This window comes from Eubalaena glacialis, chromosome 1, assembly GCF_028564815.1.
Source record: "Eubalaena glacialis isolate mEubGla1 chromosome 1, mEubGla1.1.hap2.+ XY, whole genome shotgun sequence".
NCBI classification, from domain to species: domain Eukaryota; kingdom Metazoa; phylum Chordata; class Mammalia; order Artiodactyla; family Balaenidae; genus Eubalaena; species Eubalaena glacialis.
Genome location: NC_083716.1, coordinates 92,915,872 through 92,933,413, shown reverse-complemented (window position 1 = coordinate 92,933,413; position 17,542 = coordinate 92,915,872). Strand labels below are relative to the sequence as shown.

The 17,542-nt window shown below is 74.7% G+C and overlaps 13 non-coding genes and 4 pseudogenes across 13 annotated transcripts; all 17 read right to left on the bottom strand.

Annotated features, from left to right (window-relative positions):
• Positions 1-67: 67 nt before the first annotated feature.
• Positions 68-186, bottom strand: LOC133080909 (5S ribosomal RNA). Its single transcript, XR_009698630.1, has one exon. It is a non-coding gene; the product is annotated as a 5S ribosomal RNA (ribosomal RNA).
• Positions 187-1,102: 916 nt separating this feature from the next.
• Positions 1,103-1,221, bottom strand: LOC133104784 (5S ribosomal RNA). The gene has a single exon (XR_009703727.1). It is a non-coding gene; the product is annotated as a 5S ribosomal RNA (ribosomal RNA).
• A 947-nt stretch (positions 1,222-2,168) lies between these two features.
• On the bottom strand, positions 2,169-2,287 carry LOC133080905 (5S ribosomal RNA). The gene has a single exon (XR_009698629.1). It is a non-coding gene; the product is annotated as a 5S ribosomal RNA (ribosomal RNA).
• Positions 2,288-3,204: 917 nt separating this feature from the next.
• Positions 3,205-3,323, bottom strand: LOC133080901 (5S ribosomal RNA). Its single transcript, XR_009698628.1, has one exon. It is a non-coding gene; the product is annotated as a 5S ribosomal RNA (ribosomal RNA).
• A 907-nt stretch (positions 3,324-4,230) lies between these two features.
• On the bottom strand, positions 4,231-4,349 carry LOC133076608 (5S ribosomal RNA; annotated as a pseudogene).
• Positions 4,350-5,295: 946 nt separating this feature from the next.
• Positions 5,296-5,415, bottom strand: LOC133104441 (5S ribosomal RNA). The gene has a single exon (XR_009703578.1). It is a non-coding gene; the product is annotated as a 5S ribosomal RNA (ribosomal RNA).
• A 915-nt stretch (positions 5,416-6,330) lies between these two features.
• Positions 6,331-6,449, bottom strand: LOC133101625 (5S ribosomal RNA). The gene has a single exon (XR_009702666.1). It is a non-coding gene; the product is annotated as a 5S ribosomal RNA (ribosomal RNA).
• Positions 6,450-7,358: 909 nt separating this feature from the next.
• On the bottom strand, positions 7,359-7,477 carry LOC133078640 (5S ribosomal RNA; annotated as a pseudogene).
• A 946-nt stretch (positions 7,478-8,423) lies between these two features.
• LOC133080899 (5S ribosomal RNA) lies at positions 8,424-8,542 on the bottom strand. The gene has a single exon (XR_009698627.1). It is a non-coding gene; the product is annotated as a 5S ribosomal RNA (ribosomal RNA).
• A 918-nt stretch (positions 8,543-9,460) lies between these two features.
• LOC133080896 (5S ribosomal RNA) lies at positions 9,461-9,579 on the bottom strand. Its single transcript, XR_009698626.1, has one exon. It is a non-coding gene; the product is annotated as a 5S ribosomal RNA (ribosomal RNA).
• Positions 9,580-10,488: 909 nt separating this feature from the next.
• Positions 10,489-10,607, bottom strand: LOC133076603 (5S ribosomal RNA; annotated as a pseudogene).
• A 911-nt stretch (positions 10,608-11,518) lies between these two features.
• On the bottom strand, positions 11,519-11,637 carry LOC133104740 (5S ribosomal RNA). The gene has a single exon (XR_009703717.1). It is a non-coding gene; the product is annotated as a 5S ribosomal RNA (ribosomal RNA).
• A 948-nt stretch (positions 11,638-12,585) lies between these two features.
• On the bottom strand, positions 12,586-12,704 carry LOC133080895 (5S ribosomal RNA). The gene has a single exon (XR_009698625.1). It is a non-coding gene; the product is annotated as a 5S ribosomal RNA (ribosomal RNA).
• A 918-nt stretch (positions 12,705-13,622) lies between these two features.
• LOC133104432 (5S ribosomal RNA) lies at positions 13,623-13,741 on the bottom strand. Its single transcript, XR_009703576.1, has one exon. It is a non-coding gene; the product is annotated as a 5S ribosomal RNA (ribosomal RNA).
• Positions 13,742-14,649: 908 nt separating this feature from the next.
• LOC133076598 (5S ribosomal RNA) lies at positions 14,650-14,768 on the bottom strand (annotated as a pseudogene).
• Positions 14,769-15,714: 946 nt separating this feature from the next.
• Positions 15,715-15,833, bottom strand: LOC133080894 (5S ribosomal RNA). Its single transcript, XR_009698624.1, has one exon. It is a non-coding gene; the product is annotated as a 5S ribosomal RNA (ribosomal RNA).
• A 918-nt stretch (positions 15,834-16,751) lies between these two features.
• Positions 16,752-16,870, bottom strand: LOC133104779 (5S ribosomal RNA). Its single transcript, XR_009703726.1, has one exon. It is a non-coding gene; the product is annotated as a 5S ribosomal RNA (ribosomal RNA).
• Between the last annotated feature and the right edge of the window lie 672 nt (positions 16,871-17,542).

Genomic DNA, 17,542 nt, shown 5'->3' with positions numbered 1-17,542 from the left:
TCGGCCTCGGCCTCGGCCTCGGCCTAGGCCGCGGGCGACTAAAGGAGAAGGCGGAGCGGAGGCAAAAAGCCTACAGCACCCGGTATTCCCAGGCGGTCTCCCATCCAAGTACTAACCAGGCCCGACCCTGCTTAGCTTCCGAGATCAGACGAGATCGGGCGCGTTCAGGGTGGTATGGCCGTAGACGTTAAGAGGGGCCCGCGGAGTGCCTCTTGAGGCCCAGCTTCGCTGGCGCTTGCGCCTCCCCGCCAGCCGGCGGCCAGCCCGCCCCGGCAGGGCCCCGCCGCCCGCCCAGGCAGGGCAACGGCGGCCTCGGGTACCAGGGGGTGGCGGAGGGTTCGGCGACCTCCCAGCCCAGGGCGGGCGGGACCCACCAAACCGTTCGGCGCTTGGCGCCCCGCCCCAGATCCCGCACGTCGCTCACAGGGACGTGGCCCCGGAGGCTTCAGGGCCCGGGGCCCGCGGTCCCTTGGGCCTCCCCTCTGCCCGCCCACGCGGCGCTAGGCGCAGCCCAGCCGCAGCCCGGGCCGGCCCTCCTGCCCGACGGCAGTCGGCCCTTAACCCACTGGGAGCCACCATTGAGTCGGCACGGCCCCTTAGCCCCAGCAAGGCCACCCTTGCCCCCCACGCCACCCGCCGAGCACAGGACCCGGCGCCTTGTGGCCGGCCGGCCCGGAGCACCGGCCCCGGCCCCCGCCCCCGCTCCCGCCCCCGGCCGTGGCGAAACGGCGGAGGGGGGGCTTTTTCCGGAGGGAGCTGTGGAGAGACACACCGGCAGATAGGTGGCTGCGCCGGGGCTGGGCGCTGGTGGGGGCGGCCAGGTGCAGGTCAAGGGGCTCGCGGGCCGCACGGCCGGCACCCGGGCCTGAGGCGGAGTCTGGGTTCAGGCCAGCCACCCCGGGAGCGGCTGGGATGCGGCTGCCTTCCAGGGCCGCCTTCTGGCCGCCTGGCCGGCCAGGCAGGCAGAGAGCGCCCCCTCTGGCGCGCTGTGGTGGGAGGGGCCGAGGAGGTGGGGCCTGCAGCGGTGCCCGGCGGGGGCGGGGGCGGGGGCGGGGGCGGAGGCGGCGGGCGACTAAAGGAGAAGGCGGAGCGGGAGGCAAAAAGCCTACAGCACCCGGTATTCCCAGGCGGTCTCCCGTCCAAGTACTAACCAGGCCCGACCCTGCTTAGCTTCCGAGATCAGACGAGATCGGGCGCGTTCAGGGTGGTATGGCTGTAGAGGCAGGAGGGGCCCGCGCGGTGCCTCTTGAGGCCCAGCTTCGCTGGCGCCTGCGCCTTACCGCCATGCCGGCGGCCAGCCCTCTCCGGCAGGGCCCTGCCGCCCGCCCAGGCAGGCGACAGGAGGCCTCGGGGACCCGGGGGTGGCGGAGTGGTGGGCCACCTCGCAGCCCAGGGCGGGCGGGACGCTCCAGGCCCGTCGGCGCTTGGCGCCCCGCCGCAGATCCCGCTCGACGCTCACAGGGACGCGGCCCCGGAGGCTTCAGGGCCCGGCGGCCGCGGTCCCTTGGGCATCCCCCCCTGCCCGCCCACGCGGAGTTAGGCGCAGCCCGGCCACGGCCGGGCCGGCCCTCCGGCCGGGCAGCAGCTGGCCCGAAGCCACTGGGAGCCACCATGGAGTGGGCACGGCCCCTTAGCCCCAGCAAGGCCCCCCCTTGCCCCCACGCCGCCCGCCGAGCACAGGACCCCGGCCCTGGTGGCCGGCAGGCCCGGAGAAGCGGCCCCGGCCCCCGCCCCCGCTCCCGCCCCGGCCGTGGCGAAACGGCGGAGAGGGGGGCTTTTTCCGGAGGGAGCTGTGGAGAGACACACGGGCAGACAGGGGGCTGCGGCGCGGCTGGGCTCCGGTGGGGGCGGCCAAGTGCAGGTCGAGGGCTTCGTGGGCCGCACGGACGGCACCCCGGCCTGCGGCGGAGTCTGGGTCCGGGCCAGCCACCACGGGAGCGGCTGGGGTGGCGGCTGCCTTCCAGGGCCGCCTTCTGGCCGCCTGGCCGGCCAGGCCGGCGCGGAGTGCCCCCTCTGGCGCGCTGTGGTGGGAGGGGCCGGAAGAGGTGGGGCCTGCAGCGCTGCCCGGCGGGGGCGGGTGCGGGGGCGGAGGCAGCGGCCTCGGCCTCGGCCTCGGCCTCCGCCTAGGCCGCGGGCGACTAAAGGAGAAGGCGGAGCGGGAGGCAAAAAGCCTACAGCACCCGGTATTCCCAGGCGGTCTCCCATCCAAGTACTAACCAGGCCCGACCCTGCTTAGCTTCCGAGATCAGACGAGATCGGGCGCGTTCAGGGTGGTATGGCCGTAGACGTTAAGAGGGGCCCGCGGAGTGCCTCTTGAGGCCCAGCTTCGCTGGCGCTTGCGCCTCCCCGCCAGCCCGGCGGCCAGCCCGCCCCGGCAGGGCCCCGCCGCCCGCCCAGGCAGGGCAACGGCGGCCTCGGGTACCAGGGGGGTGGCGGAGGGTTCGGCGACCTCCCAGCCCAGGGCGGGCGGGACCCACCAAACCGTTCGGCGCTTGGCGCCCCGCCCCAGATCCCGCACGTCGCTCACAGGGACGTGGCCCCGGAGGCTTCAGGGCCCGGGGCCCGCGGTCCCTTGGGCCTCCCCTCTGCCCGCCCACGCGGCGCTAGGCGCAGCCCAGCCGCAGCCCGGGCCGGCCCTCCTGCCCGACGGCAGTCGGCCCTTAACCCACTGGGAGCCACCATTGAGTCGGCACGGCCCCTTAGCCCCAGCAAGGCCACCCTTGCCCCCACGCCACCCGCCGAGCACAGGACCCGGCGCCTTGTGGCCGGCCGGCCCGGAGCACCGGCCCCGGCCCCCGCCCCCGCTCCCGCCCCCGGCCGTGGCGAAACGGCGGAGGGGGGGCTTTTTCCGGAGGGAGCTGTGGAGAGACACACCGGCAGATAGGTGGCTGCGCCGGGGCTGGGCGCTGGTGGGGGCGGCCAGGTGCAGGTCAAGGGGCTCGCGGGCCGCACGGCCGGCACCCGGGCCTGAGGCGGAGTCTGGGTTCAGGCCAGCCACCCGGGAGCGGCTGGGATGCGGCTGCCTTCCAGGGCCGCCTTCTGGCCGCCTGGCCGGCCAGGCAGGCGGAGAGCGCCCCCTCTGGCGCGCTGTGGTGGAGGGGCCGGAGGAGGTGGGGCCTGCAGCGGTGCCCGGCGGGGGCGGGGGGCGGGGGCGGGGGCGGAGGCGGCGGGCGACTAAAGGAGAAGGCGGAGCGGGAGGCAAAAAGCCTACAGCACCCGGTATTCCCAGGCGGTCTCCCATCCAAGTACTAACCAGGCCCGACCCTGCTTAGCTTCCGAGATCAGACGAGATCGGGCGCGTTCAGGGTGGTATGGCCGTAGACGCAGGAGGGGCCCGCGCGGTGCCTCTTGAGGCCCAGCTTCGCTGGCGCCTGCGCCTTACCGCCATGCCGGCGGCCAGCCCTCTCCAGCAGGGCCCTGCCGCCCGCCCAGGCAGGCGACAGGAGGCCTCGGGGACCCGGGGGTGGCGGAGTGGTGGGCCACCTAAAGCCCAGGGCGGGCGGGACGCTCCAGGCCTGTCGGCGCTTGGCGCCCCGCCGCAGATCCCGCTCGACGCTCACAGGGACGCGGCCCCGGAGGCTTCAGGGCCCGGCGGCCGCGGTCCCTTGGGCATCCCCCCCTGCCCGCCCACGCGGAGTTAGGCGCAGCCCGGCCACGGCCGGGCCGGCCCTCCGGCCGGGCAGCAGCTGGCCCGAAGCCACTGGGAGCCACCATGGAGTGGGCACGGCCCCTTAGCCCCAGCAAGGCCCCCCCTTTCCCCCACGCCGCCCGCCGAGCACAGGACCCTGGCCCTGGTGGCCGGCAGGCCGGAGAAGCGGCCCCGGCCCCCGCCCCCGCTCCCGCCCCCGGCCGTGGCGAAACGGCGGAGGGGGGGCTTTTTCCGGAGGGAGCTGTGGAGAGACACACGGGCAGACAGGGGGCTGCGGCGCGGCTGGGCTCCGGTGGGGGCGGCCAAGTGCAGGTCGAGGGCCTCGCGGGCCGCACGGACGGCACCCCGGCCTGCGGCGGAGTCTGGGTCCGGGCCAGCCACCACGGGAGCGGCTGGGGTGGCGGCTGCCTTCCAGGGCCGCATTCTGGCCGCATGTCCAGCCAGCTCGGCGGGGAGCGATCCCTCCGGCGCGCTGTGTTGGGAGGGACGTGAGGAGGTGAGGCCTGCAGCGGTGCTCAGCGGGGGCGGAGGCGGCCTCGGCCGCGGGCCACTAAATGTCAAGGCGGAGCGGGAGGCAAAAAAGCCTACAGCACTCGGTATTCCCATGTGGTCTCCCATCCAGGTACGAAACAGGCCAGACCCTGATTAGCTTCCGAGATCAGACGAGGTGTGGTGCGTTCAGGGAGGTGTGGCCGTAGAATGCAGCGGGGGCCACGGTGTGCCTCTTGAGGCTTAGCTTCGCTGGTGCTGGCGACTTACCGCCAGCCCGGCAGCCAACCCTCTCCGGCGCGGCCCTGCCGTCCGCCCAGGCAAGCGACAGGAGGCCTCGAGGGCCCGGGGGTGGTGGAGTTGTGGGCGACTTCGCAGCTCAGGTCAGGCGGGACCCTCCAGGCCTGTAGGCGCTTGGCCCTCCGCCCCAGAGCCGCTCAACGCTCACAGGACTTGGCCCCGGAGGCTTAAGGGCCTGTGGCCCTCGGTCCCTTGTGCATTCCCCACCCTGTCAATCCACACAGTGCTAGGCGCAGCCCAGCCACGGCCTGGCCGGCCCGCCTGCCCAACGGCAGTTGGCCCGAAGCCACTGGGAGCCACCATTGAGCCGGCACGGCCCCTTAGACACAGCAACGCCACCCTTGCCCCCACGCCAACTGCCGAGCAAAGTTCCCGGCGCCTGGTGTCTAGCCAGCCCAGCGAACCGGTCCCAGCCCACGACCCCGCTCCCACTCTAGGCCGTGGCGAAGTGGCAAAGGGTGGGCTTTTTCCGGAGGGAGCTGTGGAGAGACACACGGGCAGACAGGGGGCTGCGGCGCGGCTGGGCTCCGGTGGGGGCGGCCAAGTGCAGGTCGAGGGCTTCGTGGGCCGCACGGACGGCACCCCGGCCTGCGGCGGAGTCTGGGTCCGGGCCAGCCACCACGGGAGCGGCTGGGGTGGCGGCTGCCTTCCAGGGCCGCCTTCTGGCCGCCTGGCCGGCCAGGCCGGCGCGGAGCGCCCCCTCTGGCGCGCTGTGGTGGGAGGGGCCGGAGGAGGTGGGGCCTGCAGCGCTGCCCGGCGGGGGCGGGTGCGGGGGCGGAGGCAGCGGCCTCGGCCTCGGCCTCGGCCTCGGCCTAGGCCGCGGGCGACTAAAGGAGAAGGCGGAGCGGGAGGCAAAAAGCCTACAGCACCCCGGTATTCCCAGGCGGTCTCCCATCCAAGTACTAACCAGGCCCGACCCTGCTTAGCTTCCGAGATCAGACGAGATCGGGCGCGTTCAGGGTGGTATGGCCGTAGACGTTAAGAGGGGCCCGCGGAGTGCCTCTTGAGGCCCAGCTTCGCTGGCGCTTGCGCCTCCCCGCCAGCCCGGCGGCCAGCCCGCCCCGGCAGGGCCCCGCCGCCCGCCCAGGCAGGGCAACGGCGGCCTCGGGTACCAGGGGGGTGGCGGAGGGTTCGGCGACCTCCCAGCCCAGGGCGGGCGGGACCCACCAAACCGTTCGGCGCTTGGCGCCCCGCCCCAGATCCCGCACGTCGCTCACAGGGACGTGGCCCCGGAGGCTTCAGGGCCGGGGCCCGCGGTCCCTTGGGCCTCCCTCTGCCCGCCCACGCGGCGCTAGGCGCAGCCCAGCCGCAGCCCGGGCCGGCCCTCCTGCCCGACGGCAGTCGGCCCTTAACCCACTGGGAGCCACCATTGAGTCGGCACGGCCCCTTAGCCCCAGCAAGGCCACCCTTGCCCCCACGCCACCCGCCGAGCACAGGACCCGGCGCCTTGTGGCCGGCCGGCCCGGAGCACCGGCCCCGGCCCCCGCCCCCGCTCCCGCCCCCGGCCGTGGCGAAACGGCGGAGGGGGGCTTTTTCCGGAGGGAGCTGTGGAGAGACACACCGGCAGATAGGTGGCTGCGCCGGGGCTGGGCGCTGGTGGGGGCGGCCAGGTGCAGGTCAAGGGGCTCGCGGGCCGCACGGCCGGCACCCGGGCCTGAGGCGGAGTCTGGGTTCAGGCCAGCCACCCCGGGAGCGGCTGGGATGCGGCTGCCTTCCAGGGCCGCCTTCTGGCCGCCTGGCCGGCCAGGCAGGCGGAGAGCGCCCCCTCTGGCGCGCTGTGGTGGGAGGGGCCGGAGGAGGTGGGGCCTGCAGCGGTGCCCGGCGGGGGCGGGGGCGGGGGCGGGGGCGGAGGCGGCGGGCGACTAAAGGAGAAGGCGGAGCGGGAGGCAAAAAGCCTACAGCACCCGGTATTCCCAGGCGGTCTCCCATCCAAGTACTAACCAGGCCCGACCCTGCTTAGCTTCCGAGATCAGACGAGATCGGGTGCGTTCAGGGTGGTATGGCCGTAGACGCAGGAGGGGCCCGCGCGGTGCCTCTTGAGGCCCAGCTTCGCTGGCGCCTGCGCCTTACCGCCATGCCGGCGGCCAGCCCTCTCCGGCAGGGCCCTGCCGCCCGCCCAGGCAGGCGACAGGAGGCCTCGGGGACCCGGGGGTGGCGGAGTGGTGGGCCACCTCGCAGCCCAGGGCGGGCGGGACGCTCCAGGCCCGTCGGCGCTTGGCGCCCCGCCGCAGATCCCGCTCGACGCTCACAGGGACGCGGCCCCGGAGGCTTCAGGGCCCGGCGGCCGCGGTCCCTTGGGCATCCCCCCCTGCCCGCCCACGCGGAGTTAGGCGCAGCCCGGCCACGGCCGGGCCGGCCCTCCGGCCGGGCAGCAGCTGGCACGAAGCCACTGGGAGCCACCATGGAGTGGGCACGGCCCCTTAGCCCCAGCAAGGCCCCCCCTTGCCCCCACGCCGCCCGCCGAGCACAGGACCCCGGCCCTGGTGGCCGGCAGGCCCGGAGAAGCGGCCCCGGCCCCCGCCCCCGCTCCCGCCCCCGGCCGTGGCGAAACGGCGGAGGGGGGGCTTTTTCCGGAGGGAGCTGTGGAGAGACACACGGGCAGACAGGGGGCTGCGGCGCGGCTGGGCTCCGGTGGGGGCGGCCAAGTGCAGGTCGAGGGCCTCGCGGGCCGCACGGACGGCACCCCGGCCTGCGGCGGAGTCTGGGTCCGGGCCAGCCACCACGGGAGCGGCTGGGGTGGCGGCTGCCTTCCAGGGCCGCATTCTGGCCGCATGTCCAGCCAGCTCGGCGGGGAGCGATCCCTCCGGCGCGCTGTGTTGGGAGGGACGTGAGGAGGTGAGGCCTGCAGCGGTGCTCAGCGGGGGCGGAGGCGGCCTCGGCCGCGGGCCACTAAATGTCAAGGCGGAGCGGGAGGCAAAAAAGCCTACAGCACTCGGTATTCCCATGTGGTCTCCCATCCAGGTACGAAACAGGCCAGACCCTGATTAGCTTCCTAGATCAGACGAGGTGTGGTGCGTTCAGGGAGGTGTGGCCGTAGAATGCAGCGGGGGCCACGGTGTGCCTCTTGAGGCTTAGCTTCGCTGGTGCTGGCGACTTACCGCCAGCCCGGCAGCCAACCCTCTCCGGCGCGGCCCTGCCGTCCGCCCAGGCAAGCGACAGGAGGCCTCGAGGGCCCGGGGGTGGTGGAGTTGTGGGCGACTTCGCAGCTCAGGTCAGGCAGGACCCTCCAGGCCTGTAGGCGCTTGGCCCTCCGCCCCAGAGCCGCTCAACGCTCACAGGACTTGGCCCCGGAGGCTTAAGGGCCTGTGGCCCTCGGTCCCTTGTGCATTCCCCACCCTGTCAATCCACACAGTGCTAGGCGCAGCCCAGCCACGGCCTGGCCGGCCCGCCTGCCCAACGGCAGTTGGCCCGAAGCCACTGGGAGCCACCATTGAGCCGGCACGGCCCCTTAGACACAGCAACGCCACCCTTGCCCCCACGCCAACTGCCGAGCAAAGTTCCCGGCGCCTGGTGTCTAGCCAGCCCAGCGAACCGGTCCCAGCCCACGACCCCGCTCCCACTCTCGGCCGTGGCGAAGTGGCAAAGGGTGGGCTTTTTCCGGAGGGAGCTGTGGAGAGACACACGGGCAGACAGGGGGCTGCGGCGCGGCTGGGCTCCGGTGGGGGCGGCCAAGTGCAGGTCGAGGGCTTCGTGGGCCGCACGGACGGCACCCCGGCCTGCGGCGGAGTCTGGGTCCGGGCCAGCCACCACGGGAGCGGCTGGGGTGGCGGCTGCCTTCCAGGGCCGCCTTCTGGCCGCCTGGCCGGCCAGGCCGGCGCGGAGCGCCCCCTCTGGCGCGCTGTGGTGGGAGGGGCCGGAGGAGGTGGGGCCTGCAGCGCTGCCCGGCGGGGGCGGGTGCGGGGGCGGAGGCAGCGGCCTCGGCCTCGGCCTCGGCCTCGGCCTAGGCCGCGGGCGACTAAAGGAGAAGGCGGAGCGGGAGGCAAAAAGCCTACAGCACCCGGTATTCCCAGGCGGTCTCCCATCCAAGTACTAACCAGGCCCGACCCTGCTTAGCTTCCGAGATCAGACGAGATCGGGCGCGTTCAGGGTGGTATGGCCGTAGACGTTAAGAGGGGCCCGCGGAGTGCCTCTTGAGGCCCAGCTTCGCTGGCGCTTGCGCCTCCCCGCCAGCCCGGCGGCCAGCCCGCCCCGGCAGGGCCCCGCTGCCCGCCCAGGCAGGGCAACGGCGGCCTCGGGTACCAGGGGGGTGGCGGAGGGTTCGGCGACCTCCCAGCCCAGGGCGGGCGGGACCCACCAAACCGTTCGGCGCTTGGCGCCCCGCCCCAGATCCCGCACGTCGCTCACAGGGACGTGGCCCCGGAGGCTTCAGGGCCCGGGGCCCGCGGTCCCTTGGGCCTCCCCTCTGCCCGCCCACGCGGCGCTAGGCGCAGCCCAGCCGCAGCCCGGGCCGGCCCTCCTGCCCGACGGCAGTCGGCCCTTAACCCACTGGGAGCCACCATTGAGTCGGCACGGCCCCTTAGCCCCAGCAAGGCCACCCTTGCCCCCACGCCACCCGCCGAGCACAGGACCCGGCGCCTTGTGGCCGGCCGGCCCGGAGCACCGGCCCCGGCCCCCGCCCCCGCTCCCGCCCCCGGCCGTGGCGAAACGGCGGAGGGGGGGCTTTTTCCGGAGGGAGCTGTGGAGAGACACACCGGCAGATAGGTGGCTGCGCCGGGGCTGGGCGCTGGTGGGGGCGGCCAGGTGCAGGTCAAGGGGCTCGCGGGCCGCACGGCCGGCACCCGGGCCTGAGGCGGAGTCTGGGTTCAGGCCAGCCACCCCGGGAGCGGCTGGGATGCGGCTGCCTTCCAGGGCCGCCTTCTGGCCGCCTGGCCGGCCAGGCAGGCGGAGAGCGCCCCCTCTGGCGCGCTGTGGTGGGAGGGGCCGGAGGAGGTGGGGCCTGCAGCGGTGCCCGGCGGGGGCGGGGGCGGGGGCGGGGGCGGAGGCGGCGGGCGACTAAAGGAGAAGGCGGAGCGGGAGGCAAAAAGCCTACAGCACCCGGTATTCCCAGGCGGTCTCCCATCCAAGTACTAACCAGGCCCGACCCTGCTTAGCTTCCGAGATCAGACGAGATCGGGCGCGTTCAGGGTGGTATGGCCGTAGACGCAGGAGGGGCCCGCGCGGTGCCTCTTGAGGCCCAGCTTCGCTGGCGCCTGCGCCTTAAGGCCATGCCAGCGGCCAGCCCTCTCCGGCAGGGCCCTGCCGCCCGCCCAGGCAGGCGACAGGAGGCCTCGGGGACCCGGGGGTGGCGGAGTGGTGGGCCACCTCGCAGCCCAGGGCGGGCGGGACGCTCCAGGCCCGTCGGCGCTTGGCGCCCCGCCGCAGATCCCGCTCGACGCTCACAGGGACGCGGCCCCGGAGGCTTCAGGGCCCGGCGGCCGCGGTCCCTTGGGCATCCCCCCCTGCCCGCCCACGCGGAGTTAGGCGCAGCCCGGCCACGGCCGGGCCGGCCCTCCGGCCGGGCAGCAGCTGGCCCGAAGCCACTGGGAGCCACCATGGAGTGGGCACGGCCCCTTAGCCCCAGCAAGGCCCCCCCTTGCCCCCACACCGCCCGCCGAGCACAGGACCCCGGCCCTGGTGGCCAGCAGGCCCGGAGAAGCGGCCCCGGCCCCCGCCCCCGCTCCCGCCCCCGGCCGTGGCGAAACGGCGGAGGGGGGGCTTTTTCCGGAGGGAGCTGTGGAGAGACACACGGGCAGACAGGGGGCTGCGGCGCGGCTGGGCTCCGGTGGGGGCGGCCAAGTGCAGGTCGAGGGCCTCGCGGGCCGCACGGACGGCACCCCGGCCTGCGGCGGAGTCTGGGTCCGGGCCAGCCACCACGGGAGCGGCTGGGGTGGCGGCTGCCTTCCAGGGCCGCATTCTGGCCGCATGTCCAGCCAGCTCGGCGGGGAGCGATCCCTCCGGCGCGCTGTGTTGGGAGGGACGTGAGGAGGTGAGGCCTGCAGCGGTGCTCAGCGGGGGCGGAGGCGGCCTCGGCCGCGGGCCACTAAATGTCAAGGCGGAGCGGGAGGCAAAAAAGCCTACAGCACTCGGTATTCCCATGTGGTCTCCCATCCAGGTACGAAACAGGCCAGACCCTGATTAGCTTCCGAGATCAGACGAGGTGTGGTGCGTTCAGGGAGGTGTGGCCGTAGAATGCAGCGGGGGCCACGGTGTGCCTCTTGAGGCTTAGCTTCGCTGGTGCTGGCGACTTACCGCCAGCCCGGCAGCCAACCCTCTCCGGCGCGGCCCTGCCGTCCACCCAGGCAAGCGACAGGAGGCCTCGAGGGCCCGGGGGTGGTGGAGTTGTGGGCGACTTCGCAGCTCAGGTCAGGCGGGACCCTCCAGGCCTGTAGGCGCTTGGCCCTCCGCCCCAGAGCCACTCAACGCTCACAGGACTTGGCCCCGGAGGCTTAAGGGCCTGTGGCCCTCGGTCCCTTGTGCATTCCCCACCCTGTCAATCCACACAGTGCTAGGCGCAGCCCAGCCACGGCCTGGCCGGCCCTCCTGCCCGACGGCAGTCGGCCCTTAACCCACTGGGAGCCACCATTGAGCCGGCACGGCCCCTTAGCCCCAGCAAGGCCACCCTTGCCCCCACGCCACCCGCCGAGCACAGGACCCGGCGCCTGGTGTCTAGCCAGCCCAGCGAACCGGTCCCAGCCCCCGCCCCCGCTCCCGCCCCCGGCCGTGGCGAAACGGCGGAGGGTGGGCTTTTTCCGGAGGGAGCTGTGGAGATACACACGGGCAGACAGGGGGCTGCGGCGCGGCTGGGCTCCGGTGGGGGCGGCCAAGTGCAGGTCGAGGGCTTCGTGGGCCGCACGGACGGCACCCCGGCCTGCGGCGGAGTCTGGGTCCGGGCCAGCCACCACGGGAGCGGCTGGGGTGGCGGCTGCCTTCCAGGGCCGCCTTCTGGCCGCCTGGCCGGCCAGGCCGGCGCGGAGCGCCCCCTCTGGCGCGCTGTGGTGGGAGGGGCCGGAGGAGGTGGGGCCTGCAGCGCTGCTCGGCGGGGGCGGGGGCGGCGGCGGAGGCGGCGGGCGACTAAAGGAGAAGGCGGAGCGGGAGGCAAAAAGCCTACAGCACCCGGTATTCCCAGGCGGTCTCCCATCCAAGTACTAACCAGGCCCGACCCTGCTTAGCTTCCGAGATCAGATGACATCGGGCGCGTTCAGGGTGGTATGGCCGTAGACACAGGAGGGGCCCGCGCGGTGCCTCTTGAGGCCCAGCTTCGCTGGCGCCTGCGCCTTACCGCCATGCCGGCGGCCAGCCCTCTCCGGAAGGGCCCTGCCGCCCGCCCAGGCAGGCGACAGGAGGCCTCGGGGACCCGGGGGTGGCGGAGTGGTGGGCCACCTCGCAGCCCAGGGCGGGCGGGACGCTCCAGGCCCGTCGGCGCTTGGCGCCCCGCCGCAGATCCCGCTCGACGCTCACAGGGACGCGGCCCCGGAGGCTTCAGGGCCCGGCGGCCGCGGTCCCTTGGGCATCCCCCCCTGCCCGCCCACGCGGAGTTAGGCGCAGCCCGGCCACGGCCGGGCCGGCCCTCCGGCCGGGCAGCAGCTGGCCCGAAGCCACTGGGAGCCACCATGGAGTGGGCACGGCCCCTTAGCCCCAGCAAGGCCCCCCCTTGCCCCCACGCCGCCCGCCGAGCACAGGACCCCGGCCCTGGTGGCCGGCAGGCCCGGAGAAGCGGCCCCGGCCCCCGCCCCCGCTCCCGCCCCCGGCCGTGGCGAAACGGCGGAGAGGGGGGCTTTTTCCGGAGGGAGCTGTGGAGAGACACACGGGCAGACAGGGGGCTGCGGCGCGGCTGGGCTCCGGTGGGGGCGGCCAAGTGCAGGTCGAGGGCTTCGTGGGCCGCACGGACGGCACCCCGGCCTGCGGCGGAGTCTGGGTCCGGGCCAGCCACCACGGGAGCGGCTGGGGTGGCGGCTGCCTTCCAGGGCCGCCTTCTGGCCGCCTGGCCGGCCAGGCCGGCGCGGAGTGCCCCCTCTGGCGCGCTGTGGTGGGAGGGGCCGGAAGAGGTGGGGCCTGCAGCGCTGCCCGGCGGGGGCGGGGGCGGGGGCGGAGGCAGCGGCCTCGGCCTCGGCCTCGGCCTCCGCCTAGGCCGCGGGCGACTAAAGGAGAAGGCGGAGCGGGAGGCAAAAAGCCTACAGCACCCGGTATTCCCAGGCGGTCTCCCATCCAAGTACTAACCAGGCCCGACCCTGCTTAGCTTCCGAGATCAGACGAGATCGGGCGCGTTCAGGGTGGTATGGCCGTAGACGTTAAGAGGGGCCCGCGGAGTGCCTCTTGAGGCCCAGCTTCGCTGGCGCTTGCGCCTCCCCGCCAGCCCGGCGGCCAGCCCGCCCCGGCAGGGCCCCGCCGCCCGCCCAGGCAGGGCAACGGCGGCCTCGGGTACCAGGGGGGTGGCGGAGGGTTCGGCGACCTCCCAGCCCAGGGCGGGCGGGACCCACCAAACCGTTCGGCGCTTGGCGCCCCGCCCCAGATCCCGCACGTCGCTCACAGGGACGTGGCCCCGGAGGCTTCAGGGCCCGGGGCCCGCGGTCCCTTGGGCCTCCCCTCTGCCCGCCCACGCGGCGCTAGGCGCAGCCCAGCCGCAGCCCGGGCCGGCCCTCCTGCCCGACGGCAGTCGGCCCTTAACCCACTGGGAGCCACCATTGAGTCGGCACGGCCCCTTAGCCCCAGCAAGGCCACCCTTGCCCCCACGCCACCCGCCGAGCACAGGACCCGGCGCCTTGTGGCCGGCCGGCCCGGAGCACCGGCCCCGGCCCCCGCCCCCGCTCCCGCCCCCGGCCGTGGCGAAACGGCGGAGGGGGGGCTTTTTCCGGAGGGAGCTGTGGAGAGACACACCGGCAGATAGGTGGCTGCGCCGGGGCTGGGCGCTGGTGGGGGCGGCCAGGTGCAGGTCAAGGGGCTCGCGGGCCGCACGGCCGGCACCCGGGCCTGAGGCGGAGTCTGGGTTCAGGCCAGCCACCCCGGGAGCGGCTGGGATGCGGCTGCCTTCCAGGGCCGCCTTCTGGCCGCCTGGCCGGCCAGGCAGGCGGAGAGCGCCCCCTCTGGCGCGCTGTGGTGGGAGGGGCCGGAGGAGGTGGGGCCTGCAGCGGTGCCCGGCGGGGGCGGGGGCGGGGGCGGGGGCGGAGGCGGCGGGCGACTAAAGGAGAAGGCGGAGCGGGAGGCAAAAAGCCTACAGCACCCGGTATTCCGAGGCGGTCTCCCATCCAAGTACTAACCAGGCCCGACCCTGCTTAGCTTCCGAGATCAGACGAGATCGGGCGCGTTCAGGGTGGTATGGCCGTAGACGAAGGCGGGGCCCGCGCGGTGCCTCTTGAGGCCCAGCTTCGCTGGCGCCTGCGCCTTACCGCCATGCCGGCGGCCAGCCCTCTCCAGCAGGGCCCTGCCGCCCGCCCAGGCAGGCGACAGGAGGCCTCGGGGACCCGGGGGTGGCGGAGTGGTGGGCCACCTAAAGCCCAGGGCGGGCGGGACGCTCCAGGCCTGTCGGCGCTTGGCGCCCCGCCGCAGATCCCGCTCGACGCTCACAGGGACGCGGCCCCGGAGGCTTCAGGGCCCGGCGGCCGCGGTCCCTTGGGCATCCCCCCCTGCCCGCCCACGCGGAGTTAGGCGCAGCCCGGCCACGGCCGGGCCGGCCCTCCGGCCGGGCAGCAGCTGGCCCGAAGCCACTGGGAGCCACCATGGAGTGGGCACGGCCCCTTAGCCCCAGCAAGGCCCCCCCTTTCCCCCACGCCGCCCGCCGAGCACAGGACCCTGGCCCTGGTGGCCGGCAGGCCCGGAGAAGCGGCCCCGGCCCCCGCCCCCGCTCCCGCCCCCGGCCGTGGCGAAACGGCGGAGGGGGGGCTTTTTCCGGAGGGAGCTGTGGAGAGACACACGGGCAGACAGGGGGCTGCGGCGCGGCTGGGCTCCGGTGGGGGCGGCCAAGTGCAGGTCGAGGGCCTCGCGGGCCGCACGGACGGCACCCCGGCCTGCGGCGGAGTCTGGGTCCGGGCCAGCCACCACGGGAGCGGCTGGGGTGGCGGCTGCCTTCCAGGGCCGCATTCTGGCCGCATGTCCAGCCAGCTCGGCGGGGAGCGATCCCTCCGGCGCGCTGTGTTGGGAGGGACGTGAGGAGGTGAGGCCTGCAGCGGTGCTCAGCGGGGGCGGAGGCGGCCTCGGCCGCGGGCCACTAAATGTCAAGGCGGAGCGGGAGGCAAAAAAGCCTACAGCACTCGGTATTCCCATGTGGTCTCCCATCCAGGTACGAAACAGGCCAGACCCTGATTAGCTTCCGAGATCAGACGAGGTGTGGTGCGTTCAGGGAGGTGTGGCCGTAGAATGCAGCGGGGGCCACGGTGTGCCTCTTGAGGCTTAGCTTCGCTGGTGCTGGCGACTTACCGCCAGCCCGGCAGCCAACCCTCTCCGGCGCGGCCCTGCCGTCCGCCCAGGCAAGCGACAGGAGGCCTCGAGGGCCCGGGGGTGGTGGAGTTGTGGGCGACTTCGCAGCTCAGGTCAGGCGGGACCCTCCAGGCCTGTAGGCGCTTGGCCCTCCGCCCCAGAGCCGCTCAACGCTCACAGGACTTGGCCCCGGAGGCTTAAGGGCCTGTGGCCCTCGGTCCCTTGTGCATTCCCCACCCTGTCAATCCACACAGTGCTAGGCGCAGCCCAGCCACGGCCTGGCCGGCCCGCCTGCCCAACGGCAGTTGGCCCGAAGCCACTGGGAGCCACCATTGAGCCGGCACGGCCCCTTAGACACAGCAACGCCACCCTTGCCCCCACGCCAACTGCCGAGCAAAGTTCCCGGCGCCTGGTGTCTAGCCAGCCCAGCGAACCGGTCCCAGCCCACGACCCCGCTCCCACTCTAGGCCGTGGCGAAGTGGCAAAGGGTGGGCTTTTTCCGGAGGGAGCTGTGGAGAGACACACGGGCAGACAGGGGGCTGCGGCGCGGCTGGGCTCCGGTGGGGGCGGCCAAGTGCAGGTCGAGGGCTTCGTGGGCCGCACGGACGGCACCCCGGCCTGCGGCGGAGTCTGGGTCCGGGCCAGCCACCACGGGAGCGGCTGGGGTGGCGGCTGCCTTCCAGGGCCGCCTTCTGGCCGCCTGGCCGGCCAGGCCGGCGCGGAGCGCCCCCTCTGGCGCGCTGTGGTGGGAGGGGCCGGAGGAGGTGGGGCCTGCAGCGCTGCCCGGCGGGGGCGGGTGCGGGGGCGGAGGCAGCGGCCTCGGCCTCGGCCTCGGCCTCGGCCTAGGCCGCGGGCGACTAAAGGAGAAGGCGGAGCGGGAGGCAAAAAGCCTACAGCACCCGGTATTCCCAGGCGGTCTCCCATCCAAGTACTAACCAGGCCCGACCCTGCTTAGCTTCCGAGATCAGACGAGATCGGGCGCGTTCAGGGTGGTATGGCCGTAGACGTTAAGAGGGGCCCGCGGAGTGCCTCTTGAGGCCCAGCTTCGCTGGCGCTTGCGCCTCCCCGCCAGCCCGGCGGCCAGCCCGCCCCGGCAGGGCCCCGCCGCCCGCCCAGGCAGGGCAACGGCGGCCTCGGGTACCAGGGGGGTGGCGGAGGGTTCGGCGACCTCCCAGCCCAGGGCGGGCGGGACCCACCAAACCGTTCGGCGCTTGGCGCCCCGCCCCAGATCCCGCACGTCGCTCACAGGGACGTGGCCCCGGAGGCTTCAGGGCCCGGGGCCCGCGGTCCCTTGGGCCTCCCCTCTGCCCGCCCACGCGGCGCTAGGCGCAGCCCAGCCGCAGCCCGGGCCGGCCCTCCTGCCCGACGGCAGTCGGCCCTTAACCCACTGGGAGCCACCATTGAGTCGGCACGGCCCCTTAGCCCCAGCAAGGCCACCCTTGCCCCCACGCCACCCGCCGAGCACAGGACCCGGCGCCTTGTGGCCGGCCGGCCCGGAGCACCGGCCCCGGCCCCCGCCCCCGCTCCCGCCCCCGGCCGTGGCGAAACGGCGGAGGGGGGGCTTTTTCCGGAGGGAGCTGTGGAGAGACACACCGGCAGATAGGTGGCTGCGCCGGGGCTGGGCGCTGGTGGGGGCGGCCAGGTGCAGGTCAAGGGGCTCGCGGGCCGCACGGCCGGCACCCGGGCCTGAGGCGGAGTCTGGGTTCAGGCCAGCCACCCCGGGAGCGGCTGGGATGCGGCTGCCTTCCAGGGCCGCCTTCTGGCCGCCTGGCCGGCCAGGCAGGCAGAGAGCGCCCCCTCTGGCGCGCTGTGGTGGGAGGGGCCGGAGGAGGTGGGGCCTGCAGCGGTGCCCGGCGGGGGCGGGGGCGGGGGCGGGGGCGGAGGCGGCGGGCGACTAAAGGAGAAGGCGGAGCGGGAGGCAAAAAGCCTACAGCACCCGGTATTCCCAGGCGGTCTCCCGTCCAAGTACTAACCAGGCCCGACCCTGCTTAGCTTCCGAGATCAGACGAGATCGGGCGCGTTCAGGGTGGTATGGCTGTAGAGGCAGGAGGGGCCCGCGCGGTGCCTCTTGAGGCCCAGCTTCGCTGGCGCCTGCGCCTTACCGCCATGCCGGCGGCCAGCCCTCTCCGGCAGGGCCCTGCCGCCCGCCCAGGCAGGCGACAGGAGGCCTCGGGGACCCGGGGGTGGCGGAGTGGTGGGCCACCTCGCAGCCCAGGGCGGGCGGGACGCTCCAGGCCCGTCGGCGCTTGGCGCCCCGCCGCAGATCCCGCTCGACGCTCACAGGGACGCGGCCCCGGAGGCTTCAGGGCCCGGCGGCCGCGGTCCCTTGGGCATCCCCCCCTGCCCGCCCACGCGGAGTTAGGCGCAGCCCGGCCACGGCCGGGCCGGCCCTCCGGCCGGGCAGCAGCTGGCCCGAAGCCACTGGGAGCCACCATGGAGTGGGCACGGCCCCTTAGCCCCAGCAAGGCCCCCCCTTGCCCCCACGCCGCCCGCCGAGCACAGGACCCCGGCCCTGGTGGCCGGCAGGCCCGGAGAAGCGGCCCCGGCCCCCGCCCCCGCTCCCGCCCCCGGCCGTGGCGAAACGGCGGAGAGGGGGGCTTTTTCCGGAGGGAGCTGTGGAGAGACACACGGGCAGACAGGGGGCTGCGGCGCGGCTGGGCTCCGGTGGGGGCGGCCAAGTGCAGGTCGAGGGCTTCGTGGGCCGCACGGACGGCA